At 45.9% G+C, this 11,713-nt stretch overlaps 1 pseudogene; it reads right to left on the bottom strand.

Annotated features, from left to right (window-relative positions):
• LOC126495740 (fibroblast growth factor receptor 3-like) overlaps positions 1-7,402 on the bottom strand; it is an 18,222-nt pseudogene extending 10,820 nt beyond the window's left edge.
• Positions 7,403-11,713: the final 4,311 nt, after the last annotated feature.

Genomic DNA, 11,713 nt, shown 5'->3' with positions numbered 1-11,713 from the left:
ACCCGCCCATCGCCATCTTGGGACCCTTCCTCTCTCTTTCTGCTTCCTTAGCGTGCGCACGCGTTTTCTCTGTCTCTCTCTTCTTTTATCTCTCCTCTCTCCTTTTATCTCTTTTCTCTGTCTTTCTTCCTCCCTCTTCCTTAATAAATACTTATGGCTATTACCTGTGTTTACGTGTCTGTTACCTGCTGCCACTGTGGGCCAAGGAAGAGTGCCCTCCTGTAGCCGCTTTCTCATGGCGGGCTCCGCCAACCCACCGCGGGAATCATTTTTAAGAATAACAGTAGGGACCCAGGAAGTAGAACCCAGTAGGATGTAGATCCTGGGAGGCAACTAGGCCAGGTCATTCCACCAGTACACCAAACCTGAATCAGCCTGTATAGTGCCCAGTGAAGGCAGGTACCCTTCAGGTCATGCTTCCCCTCCACTGAGTTCCCTCCTTCCTCTTGGTTGGGTGGAGGATGCTGTTGTGGACTATCAATTGAGGATGTGTTAGATTTTTATATGTTGTGGAACAATTGTTTCATGATGCAAAGATGTGTTTCACTCTTTTATGTTGTATTTGCTTAACTTGGTGAAGCTGTGTTACTCTGTCTGGTCTAATAAAGAGCTAAATGACCAATAGCAGGGCAAGAGAGGGAAATAGGCAGGGCTCTCAGGCAGAGAGGATAAAGAGAAGAAAGTTTAAGAAGGAACAAGAAAAGAAAGAGGAGGATGCAAGGCCCAGTCACCCAGCTACACAGTCAGCCACAGAGTAAGAAGTAAAGAAAGGCATATAAAATAGAGAAAGATAAAACCCCAGAAGCAAAGTGTAGATGGGATAATTTAAGAAAAGTTGGCTAGAAATAAGCCAAGTCAAGTTCATACAATCATAAGTAATAAGTGTCCATGTGTTTATTTGGGAGCTGGGTGGTGGGCTCCCAAAGAGTAGAGCAAAAACAACCAGCAACAGGATGCCATATTGTTTGGACTCATGAGGAAGCTGGGGGAGGCAACAAATTTCCAAAACAGAGAACAAAGGCAGGGGCAGGGTCTTCCACAGTGACTCAATCAGAGGGCCCTATGCATCTCTGGGAGGAGGAACTGACATGTGAAATAGGAGAAAAGTGTGCAGACACTGGTGAGGTGTCCCTCCTAGCTCTGAATTGCCCCTCCAGGCTCCAAATTTGGCCAGTAGGCTTGAGAGAAGAGTGCCACAATGTGATACTACAGCGACTTAATGGTGCCCAATGCCAGGTAAGGTCAAGAAGGTGACCCTTCAGGCACCTTACCTAAGTGTTTATGGTGCAAAAACACTAAATACAATCTGGGAAGTCCAGGATGACAGAAGAAAACAGGAAATTACAAACACATTGGTAATTGTTGGGGCAGAAGCTAGAGACCAACTGGGTTGTAGAAATTCTGCTCTGAACAACCTGATAGCCAAAGTTGAAAGGGAGAATGAGAAACTGACCCACTTCTCAGGACTACTATCTTTTTTTGGCTTCAGTCCTAGAATCTAAGTCCATTTCTATGAGGGTTGTGAAACCTCAAACAAGTCCCTATACCTGCTCTCTTCACCCGCACACACTCATAAGACTCATTACCCTGTTTTCCCATTAAGTTTGTCTCTCTGATTCCTCTCAGACCCTTGTCCACTCTACCCCAGAAGGTTTTAGGTGGTCCGAGGACTCAGTTAACACCAGCCTAGTCTCAGAGTCATAACCACTCCACATACGACATCTGGACCCATGATGTGCTCGTTCTCTCTCTCTCTCTCTTTCTCTCTCTCTCTCTCTCTCTCTCTCTCTCTCTCTCTCTCTCTCTCTGCCCAGACCCTGAATTTCCTGTAAACAACTTGTTATGCTTGCAGCTGCTCTGTCTGAGCAAAACTTGTTTTTCTTGTGTTTGTAGCTGCTCTGAGCATGAGACCCTCAGGAGTTCCTGATGGCAGAAGAGTGGTTTCTGGTGGGTTTGCCTGGGGCATGGCTATCAGTTAATGATCCATATATAAGTGATTCTGGTACACAATAAAGGAGCGTTCTTGTTTCAAGGATGACCCATGGCTCTGTGTGTCTTTGTGTGTTTAAATCTTCAGGCCCTTGCCTGGCTCATGGGTGTCCTTTAGTGCAGGCTCCACAATACAGGTGCAGTATAATAGTACACGTAGTACTGCAGATGGTACCTCTTTCTCTCTCTCTCTTCCTCTCTCTCTCCCTCGATGATTCTAGGCCATACCATGGGCACTGCCATGTGCCCTCATATACTCACACCAAATCTGTGATGCCCCCTTTACAATGTATGCCTCAGCATGGCACTGCTCCCCTCCTGCTGGTCTGCAGCAACAGCCACTAGTCCTGTGAATCTGCTGTGGGACAATGGTTTCTACCCTGTTACTTGTATTTTAATAAAATGCTGATTGGCCAGTAGCCAGGAAGGAAGTATAGGCAGGACAACTGGACAGGAAGTAGAGGTGGGTCAATGAGAACAGAATTCTGGGAAGAGGAAAGCTCTTTCTGCCATCGTGGCCCTGCCACAGAAGAAGCAAGATGTGAATGCCTCTCTGTAAAAGGTACTGAGCCATGTGGCTAACACAGATAAGAATAATGGGCTAATATAAGTTATGAGTTAATAAGAAGTCTGAGCTAATGGGCCAATCAATTTATAACTAATGTAGACCTCTGTTTGATTTCTTTGGGACTTAACGATTGTGGGAACCAGGCAGAAAAGAAACCCAGACAACATGAATCCCTGGATCTATGTACTACTTGTCAGTGGCAACCTGAGCTCCTGGCCTGGTTTACTCACGTTCCTTCCCACCAGAACTTACCAAAATCCCTGCAGAGTAGCCCTGCCTCCTCACTGCCCCTGGGGCACTGTCTACATGTAGCAGTGCCTCTTAACAACAAGACTAGAGGAAGGAAGCAGCCTGATACTGACCAGCTCAGTATGCCTAGGCTCTGATCTTACCTGTGTCTTCAGCCACGTTCTCACCATCTTCTTCATCTCCTGAGGATGGAGCATCTGCAATAGTTATAAGCAAGCAGTGGTCCTGTGACACTCCTACATCCAGAGACCTGCTGCTCCCTATTTTGAGAGTACACTGCTCTCCATCTTTAGGGACCACTGCTCCCTGCCATTCATTCAAATAGCACAGAATTGTGGGTACCCCCTGTGATGTGGGGAACTAAGCCAGCAACACTCTTGAGCCAGGGATACTGGAGCCATGCTGCCTAGGACTGCCCTGACCTCCCTAGCTATGCAGATGCTCAACACAATTGTCAGCCCCAGCCACCAAGAACTTACTTGTCACATGCACAGTGAAGTGGCACAGGACATCCTAAGTGAGCTGTTGCTGGCACATGTAGACCCCGGCATCATCATGGGAGATGTTCAGCACTTGTAACCTCTGGGGCCCCACCAGGATGCGGTGAGAAGCTATCAGCTCTGTATCATCCTTAGACCAGACAGTACAGCCCATGCCGGCACCTCTAGGCAGAGAGCAGAACAGCTCCATGGTGTCCCCGCAGCCAAAGACCACTTGCTCTTGCTGGTTAGGCTCAGGGCCTGGGGCCTCTGTGGATGAAATGGAAAGCTGTTAAACAGATTCTTCAAAGTAGCATGCTGAAGGCCCATACTTTGCTTAGAAAACTAGCAAAGCTATGGCAGGCAAGTGAGAGGCATGTTCCTGGGGCTTGGGGTTCTGCCAGACAATGTTCAAACCAGGAGTGGGCAGACTATTTTAGTAAGAGCCCAGGGGTGTCAGTACCTCAACTCTGTCAGTGGTGTGTGTTAAGGTTTCGGTCTCTGTCCTGGAGGAGGAAGCTGTCTTCCAAGGATGATATGGAAGAAACACAGCTGCTTAGGACCAGCCTAGCTTGGATTCACACATTCGAGGTTAGGAGCGTGATGATTAGAATTATTAAGCAAAGAGAAACAGAGATGAGAGAGAAATAAAAGATAAAACACAGAACAGCATCAGGAGGGAAATTTAGTTAATACTGAGCCACCCCTTTATTTTCCATATATCTTTTCATACCCCACTCCAAAGAGGTAAAGGGGGAGGCAACAGACTTCATCAACATGATAAATAGAGCACCTCTTATCTTTGGTCAAGATGAAGCTGATACACCTCTGTATTTAAAATACCAACTAACCACTCTAGGTCAGGACCCTCCTGTTTTGTAGTCACTTGTTGTCAACAACTTTAAAAAAGCAAAACAAGCTCAAACTCTCTGACCTCTAATCAAGGTGGAATGGACTCACATCTGTGTGCCCTGACACACAGCAGCACTCCTAGTAGCTGAAAGATCTGAAAATGTCAAGAAGGGTGGGGGCAGCTCTATGGTACAGCACCTGTCTGGAATGTCTGAAGCTTTAAACTCCTATACCTGGGGTCCCCGTTTCACAACTGAGGACCATGGTTTGGCTAGTGGATGTCAGAGGGGCCATGTGAGCCAACTGGAGCTAGAATCACAGTCAAGTGGAGACAGTCACCCATCCTGAGAGTTAAGAAACTGGAGTTCTTGGGTGGTTAGACACAGGTAGCCATACACCTCTCCCCTACCTAGATGGTGCCCAGTTCATGAGGAGACCCAAAGGCCTCACACCTAGGGACACACCACCAGCTGGTTATCACACCCAGATTTCCCTGCTAGGACCTAACAATGACCATCACAGACACAGATGGGCTCGGGGTCCAGGGCAGGTACTCCTGTTGGTCAGACCTCCTTCCTTAGATTCAGATGGACTGGTTACCATGTCACTTGCCATTCTGCAGATGCATAGCCTACATTCAATGCCCAAATGTCCATTCAAACTAAACCAGTACCAGTTCTGCCCATCCCAGAGTCATCCCACCAAGATTCCAACAGCCGGAGAGACTGTCCTCAAAAGTATCCATGAAGCTTGTGTCCCATGGAGCCAGGCAGATTTTTTTTTGTCCCCGAGTGGGCCTCACAGTAAGGGATCTTCTATCCTGACCTCCAGTTCTCCTGCTGCCATGTCCTATGGAGGCAATCCAATGCTGGAAGCTTCCTGAGGCACCAAAGAAGACCAAGAACTATCTAGTCAGTGGCCTCAGGGCAACCATGACCCAAAAGCAAGAGTTGTGATTTAGTCTGGGAAAGACAAAAGGTCAAGCTATTCACACAAGTTCTCTCATCAGGAGAGTGACTGGAGAAAGACACAGCATTCCACAGGATGGAGAGGCAAATGCCTGGATGTATGAGGTGGGGAAGGGAAATGGCCCTGAATCAGCTGAGCTGACATTTGATCTATCCACCCATCCTGTCCACTAGGAGCCGGCACAGCCCAGATACCTGGACTTTGGGGGCCTCAGGCAACAACAAATCCAACCCTGTGATCCCATCCAGTGTCACAGGGCCTATAGGAGCTTGTGTTGTGAGTTACGCAGGTAATAAGGGAAACACAGTGTGGGATGTGGCTTGAGACAACACAGTATATGGTATATGCTGAGGAGGTAGTATCAGATCATGGTCTAATGGAGCCCTCACACCCCCATCAGCCTTGAGACCTTCGAAAACACAGATATTTTAGATTACAATTCACAACACTAGCAAAATTACAGTTAAGAAGTAGCAATAAAAATAACTTGATGGTTAGAGGTTACCATAACATGAGGAACTGTATTAATGGAAAATTAATTAGGAAACTTGAAAACCACTGCAGGCTACTCTCTACCCCTACTGAGAACCTAGAACCCAGATTGCCCTGACTACCAGGGGTGGCCAGTGTGGTTGGGGCCTAGCCCTGCTCCAGAACCCTTAGGTCCAGCCAGCTCCTGCTTGGTGATTTATGTTCCCAGAGAGAGTCAGCCATGTCTTTGTATTTCAATTGCCAGACCCATCTAGTTAAGGAACAGGATGAAGTTTATTGGCCTGTAAACTCCCTGGGTGGGGCAGGGCTGTGCATTTCCACCAATCCACCTTCATTGACTGGAGCACAGAGAGGGTCAGACACAGGGAATAATATCTTCTCCTAAAATTGATATGGTCCCTGTCACTGGCCATTTGGCTCCTGGGGAAGCACTAATATGCAAGCCGAGGCTCAAAGAGAGTGCTGATTTCCTGACAACTGCTGTCATACCAGCTGAATGGCATGCACACTCAACCTTCCAGTCCACTTCCATTGACCAAAAAAAAGTTGAGGCCAGGCAGTGGTGGTTCATGCCTTTAATCCCAGAACTTGGGAGGCAGAGACAGGTAAATTTTTGTGAGTTCAAGCCAAACTTGATCTAAAAGAGCAAGCTTCAAGAAAGGCTCCACAGCTAGAGAAAAACCCTGTCTCAGGAAAAAAAAAAAAAAAAGGAAAAAGTTCCAGGAGACCCCAGCTGCTGAGTTAGAAAGGTACTTGAGGTACTTGCCCCCACTTGCACCTTCCTCGGAGGCTAAGCTGAGCTGCCATCAACTGGGTGGAGAAGAGGGAGGCCGAGCTGTGCCACCAGGGTACAAAAGCCAAGGTTCAAAGGAGTGACTGTTGGGACATCTGCTACAGTGGGGAAACAGCTCACCATGTACTGTGCGGCACCATCAGGCCACTGGCCTGCATTGCCACACCATACCCAGGCACAGTGGGCAGGGGGCAGAGGTTAGGAAGAACCTGTACACATATTTACCTCAGGGAGGTAAAGCCTCAGATTCTGGACTTGTTTGATGGAATTCAGTGTCCCATCAGACTTTGCTGGCCAGCCAGTCTGTGAAGAGGAGCTGCGATCCTGGGACAAGAGCCCCTCACCTCCCAGAGTGTGGTCTACAGAGGTATGCCTCTGAAAGACCACCCCTCAAGACACCTACCTGGAAAGAGAGGAGTGGAAGACCTGAAGCTGTCACCATATCATGTGAGACACTGGGTGACAAAAGCTGAGCGTTGGCTGGAGTCCTCCTGCCTACCCCCAAACTCTAGCCTTCATTTTGGCTTAAGATGAGCAAGAACTGTCCTGGTGACCTTGGAAACCAACAACAGGCAGTTTTTGTCAACAATGGGAATCATGGAAACCCAGCAAGTGGCACTCTGACCACTTAAGCTGAGGAGCCTGAGGCTCCCTGTCACAGTGATCCATTCTATGGGGTGCCTTACACTTGGGTAGTGATCCTGAGACTCCAGATACCTCATACACTGACACATAGCAATCTGTAGATTTGGGAGAAGAACCGAACTCACTGCTCCCCATGGTGCTACTCAACCTGACATGCCCTACTCACTCAGGGGCTATCTGCCATTCCCAAAGCTTCTGATGGCCACCATCATCACCCCACCTGTATCCCACCCTGCAGCCATGCACATTGAGTCAGTCCATACCTGATAGTTTCCTCACAAGTCTCTGCTCTGTGCTAGGAGGTTGGGAGGCAGCTCTGGTCCTAACCACTATGCATAGCACTAGCAAGCAAGCCAGGACTCCCATGGCTGGAGATGGCAGTGGCATCCTCATGCACAAGGCATGAGGGTGTTACATCCCCAACGCCTAACTTCTGGTCCCGTGTGGGTAGATCTACTCTGGAGAGTCTGTGGGAGGAGACCAGCAAGTTTATCTGAGCAGGTGTGGTGGGAGGGGTCTAGGGAGTGGGGGCAGGGGATGGGGAAGACAGGAGGGCCTCAAGTACCTGAAAAAGGAAACCAGACCATTCTACCTTTTGTGGCCCCTCTCTTTTCTTTCCCTCCACAGAGAGAGCTCTCCACTATATTTTCTCTAAGTTTTATTTTTTCTTTTGACTACAACTGGTAAAATTAAGGTAAATTTAATTATGATGTTTTGGATCCATTTTCTCTTAAACCTTCTCAGCAGTTTTCTAGGATGTTTGTTAAGTAGGCTTTGGGAGACTTCTAACTAAATGTTTCATTGTATTCTTTTTGAAAAGGTTTTCCCCCTCCAGACCCACAGGGACTGGCCTTCTTGAGAAGTAAACAAGTTGTTACTCTTCAGACACCTGCAGAACAAGCAATCAAGGCCCCAGGGCCCATCATTCCTTGCCACAGCAGAATCATGCCCTCTAGGGTCTCTATCCCTCTGCAGTCCACTGGTCCTCCAGGTATCACCTATGGCAGTCTTGCTCTGTCACCCTCCGACAGTTGGCCCTTGCACCCATCATCCATGTGTGACCCTCAGTGAGACCAGCAGACAAAACTTCCTTTAAGTTAAAAGACTGAAAAACAATGCAAGTTTATTTATAGTAACATTGCCACAAGCGTCCTCTTTGACTATCTGAGAGCTGCTCCAAAGGGGAAGGCTTGATGGAATTTTTAAAGGCACAAACCTCAATTGTCTCAACTCCTGGGGTATTTTTGCTATGTGAGAAATTATCCTGTTCTTGTTTTTTAGAGCAAGCAAGGATAAGTGAGATTACAGAAGCAGAATGAGCATCTGGCTAATATTTTACAATAACAATTATACAGTATGGAACAATTCTGAGAAATGATCCAGGTGGCTCTGGGGTCAGTCTTCCCTTTAGATTGCTATCGAGACTCCAATGCTGAGGGCCAAGACTTAGGGTTGTAGTCCAGACATCCTGTGGTTAATAATCCTTAGGCTGAGAATAAAGTCTTGCTGACTCCAATGTTTTTCTTTTTTCACATAACTTAGTTTGACACTCAGTTCCAAATGGAGCTAGTTTTTAACCACTACATAAGTAAACAGACCCAGTTTCTGATTTTAGAGTAGCCAGCTTGGGGGTCAGGCAGGTGGGCTCAGCATTTGCACACAGAAGGCTGTAGACAGCCTTCAACACAGGCTGCTGATTTCTTACCCCTCACACAAAGGGCTGTTAAAACTAGGTCCTGTGTGGCCAGGAGAATATGAAGTCGGCAGTTGTGATAGCTCCTAACAGAACCCTCACTAGTCAGTAGTACGATGTCTCTAGTTCAAATTCTCAATTTATTCACGTTTGATGACATAAGCAAATGCAGACTTAAGCAAACAGTATCTTTAGAAATTAGGCCTTACTGTCAGGTTGTAAAGGTTTAACAACAGCATAAGTAATAACATATGATATTTGGGCGGTGTACTGTGTGACTCCTTTAGGAACAACTCAATAAGATGTAGCATAGTCCTAGTCCTGGAAATTTGATTTTATAGCATATGATATCTAACTGGAGTACTGTCTTCCCCATCACATAGTAACCATCTTTAAACATTTTATATATGTGTATATTTCAGGAAACTTCTAGAGTTCCAGGTATCAATAGAGCTTTTCACCCTCCCTGTTTTAGCCAATATTCTATTGCCGTATAAAGACACCATAACCATAACAACTCTTATAAAAGAAAGCATTTAATTGCGGCTTGCTTACACTTTCAGAGGCTTAGTCCATTATCAGCATGGTGGGAAGCATGGTGGCATGCAGGCAGACATGGTGCTGGAGGAGCTGAAAGTTCTACATCTAGACCAGCAGGGAGCAGGAATAGAGAGTCACTGGTCTGGACCCCCAGTGACACACTTCCTCTAACAAAGCTGTACCTACTCCAATAAGACTATACCTCCTAATCCTTTCAAAAATGCCACTTCCTGATGTCAAATATAAAAAATATATTAGCCTATGGGGGCCATTCCTATTCAAACGACCACACTTCCCATATACCTTCCTTTACTTTGCCCACCCATCTACCTCCTCCATTGAATCTTCCCTTATCCTGTTGTAACACTTTATTCAACTTTCTGTTTTTTGAAGAGCCCCTACCCTACCAACCCCTTTGTAGATACCTGACCTCTGTTTATATCCTAAATGAAACACACATTTAAAGATAGCATCCATGTATAAAGAGGGAAAAAAAACACATTATTTGTCTGTTTTGGTCTTGGTTACCTCACTTAGTAGGATTTTTTTCAATTCCATTATTTACCTGCAAATTTTATAATTACATTTTGTTTTCACAGCTGAATAATATCCCATTGTATAAATGGATGATATTTCCATTATCCCTTCCTCTCTTGATAGACATCTAAGCTGTTTCCACTTTCTGGAGAGAAAAGCAGTGAACATTGGTGTGCTGATGCAGGTGAGGCCCTTTGTGTGTATGTCCAAGACTTGTAGAGCTGGATTCAGAGGTACATCTATTTTCAACCCTGAGAAGCCTCCTCCCTGATTCAGTAGTGGCTGTACCAGTTTACACTCCCACCAGCAATGAATAAGTGTTCCTCTTTCCCCACATCCTCAGAAGCATGCGCTATCATTTCTTTCTTTCATCTGGGCCATTATGGATGGAATAAGATGAAACCTCCAGGTAGTTACAGCTTTTGTTTCCGTGGTGGCTAAGGATGTCAAACCATCTGCTCTATTCACATGTAGTGAACATATTACATACCGTGACACACTCATACATATGAAGTAAAACAACAAATCTTTACAAAAAAGTTGAAACAAAAAAAAAAAAAAAAACGGGACTGGGAGGGCAATAAGGCTCTGCAAGTAAAGGCGCTTGTTGCCAGGCCTGACAACCTGAGTTTGGTCCTCAGAACATTCACGAAGAAAGGAAAGAACAAACTCCAGCAAGTTGTTCTTTGACGTCCAGAACACACCCCTCCAATAAATAAATAAAAATTACCAAACTGCCCAAATCAATAAAATTCTAACAATGACAAAAACAAATAAATAAGCCATTGAAAATTGTGGATCAGATGGTCAAATTTCTCTCCCATACCACCTTAAACTGCCCAGAAATCCCCGCAAATCTATTGTCATTTCTTTCTGGGTACTTCCAGAGATTTTTGTTATTACTGAGTTTTTTTTAATGATTTATTTACTTATATTTAATGTGCATTTATGTTTTGCCTGCACAAATGTTTGGGTGAAGGTGTTGGATTCCCTGAAACTGGAATTACAGGCAGTTTTGAACAGCCATGTGTGGCTCCTCTTCCAGGTTTTTATCTGCTGAGCTAAGTCTCCAGGCCTTTTGTTATTGTTTGAGACAGGATCTCACTCTGGCCCAGGCTGGCTCCAGAATCCTCCTCTCTCAGCCTGCCAAATTCTGGGATTCTAGGCTTGACCCAACATAAAGGATTTTTTTCAAGTAAAAAAAAAGTTGCTAGCATACAAGTTCAAGACCCAGGAAGGAGAAGGCAGGTTAAGGCATAACCAGCTTAACTTAGTCACACAGAAGGGATCCCCAAATCTTCTAAAATAGACAAAGAAGAGAAAAATCAATGTGAATGTCTGTACATGAACACGGGACTGAGCAGATAGATGGGTCAGTAAATAAAGGTGCTTGCCACTAAGTCTGATGACCTGAGTTCAGTCCTCAGAACCCTCAAGGCAGAAGGAAAAATTGACTCAAGTTGTCTTCTGACCTCCACACACATTCACTCACACACATACATGCCATAGTGGGAAGTGGCCCATGAATTTAATCCCAGTTCACAGGAGGCAAAGGCAGGTGATACTTTGTGAGTTTGAGGCCAGCCTGATCTACAGGGTGAGCTCCAGGACAGCCAGGGCTCCATTGAGAAACCCCATCTCAGAAAGGCAAAAGAAAAAGAAATCCCACAGAACTAACTAACCTGGGATCATAGTGGCTCACAGAGACTGAACCACCATCAAGAGAGCATGCATGGGACTGACCTAGGCCCTCTGTATACATGCTACAGTTGTGTAACTTGGTGTTCTTGTGGGACTCCTAACAGTGGGTGCAGGGCCTGTCTCTGTTGCTTGCTGTTGGGACCCATTCCTCCTACTGGATTGCTGCATGCATCCTTAATAGGACATGCCTAATCTCGCCACTACCT

The sequence above is a fragment of the Alexandromys fortis genome, unplaced genomic scaffold (genome assembly GCF_014885135.2).
Source record: "Alexandromys fortis isolate MF-2015 unplaced genomic scaffold, M_Fortis_MF-2015_v1.1 scaffold_453, whole genome shotgun sequence".
Taxonomy (NCBI): domain Eukaryota; kingdom Metazoa; phylum Chordata; class Mammalia; order Rodentia; family Cricetidae; genus Alexandromys; species Alexandromys fortis.
Note: the sequence above shows the minus strand (reverse complement) of the source record. Positions and strands in the feature narration are given on the sequence as shown.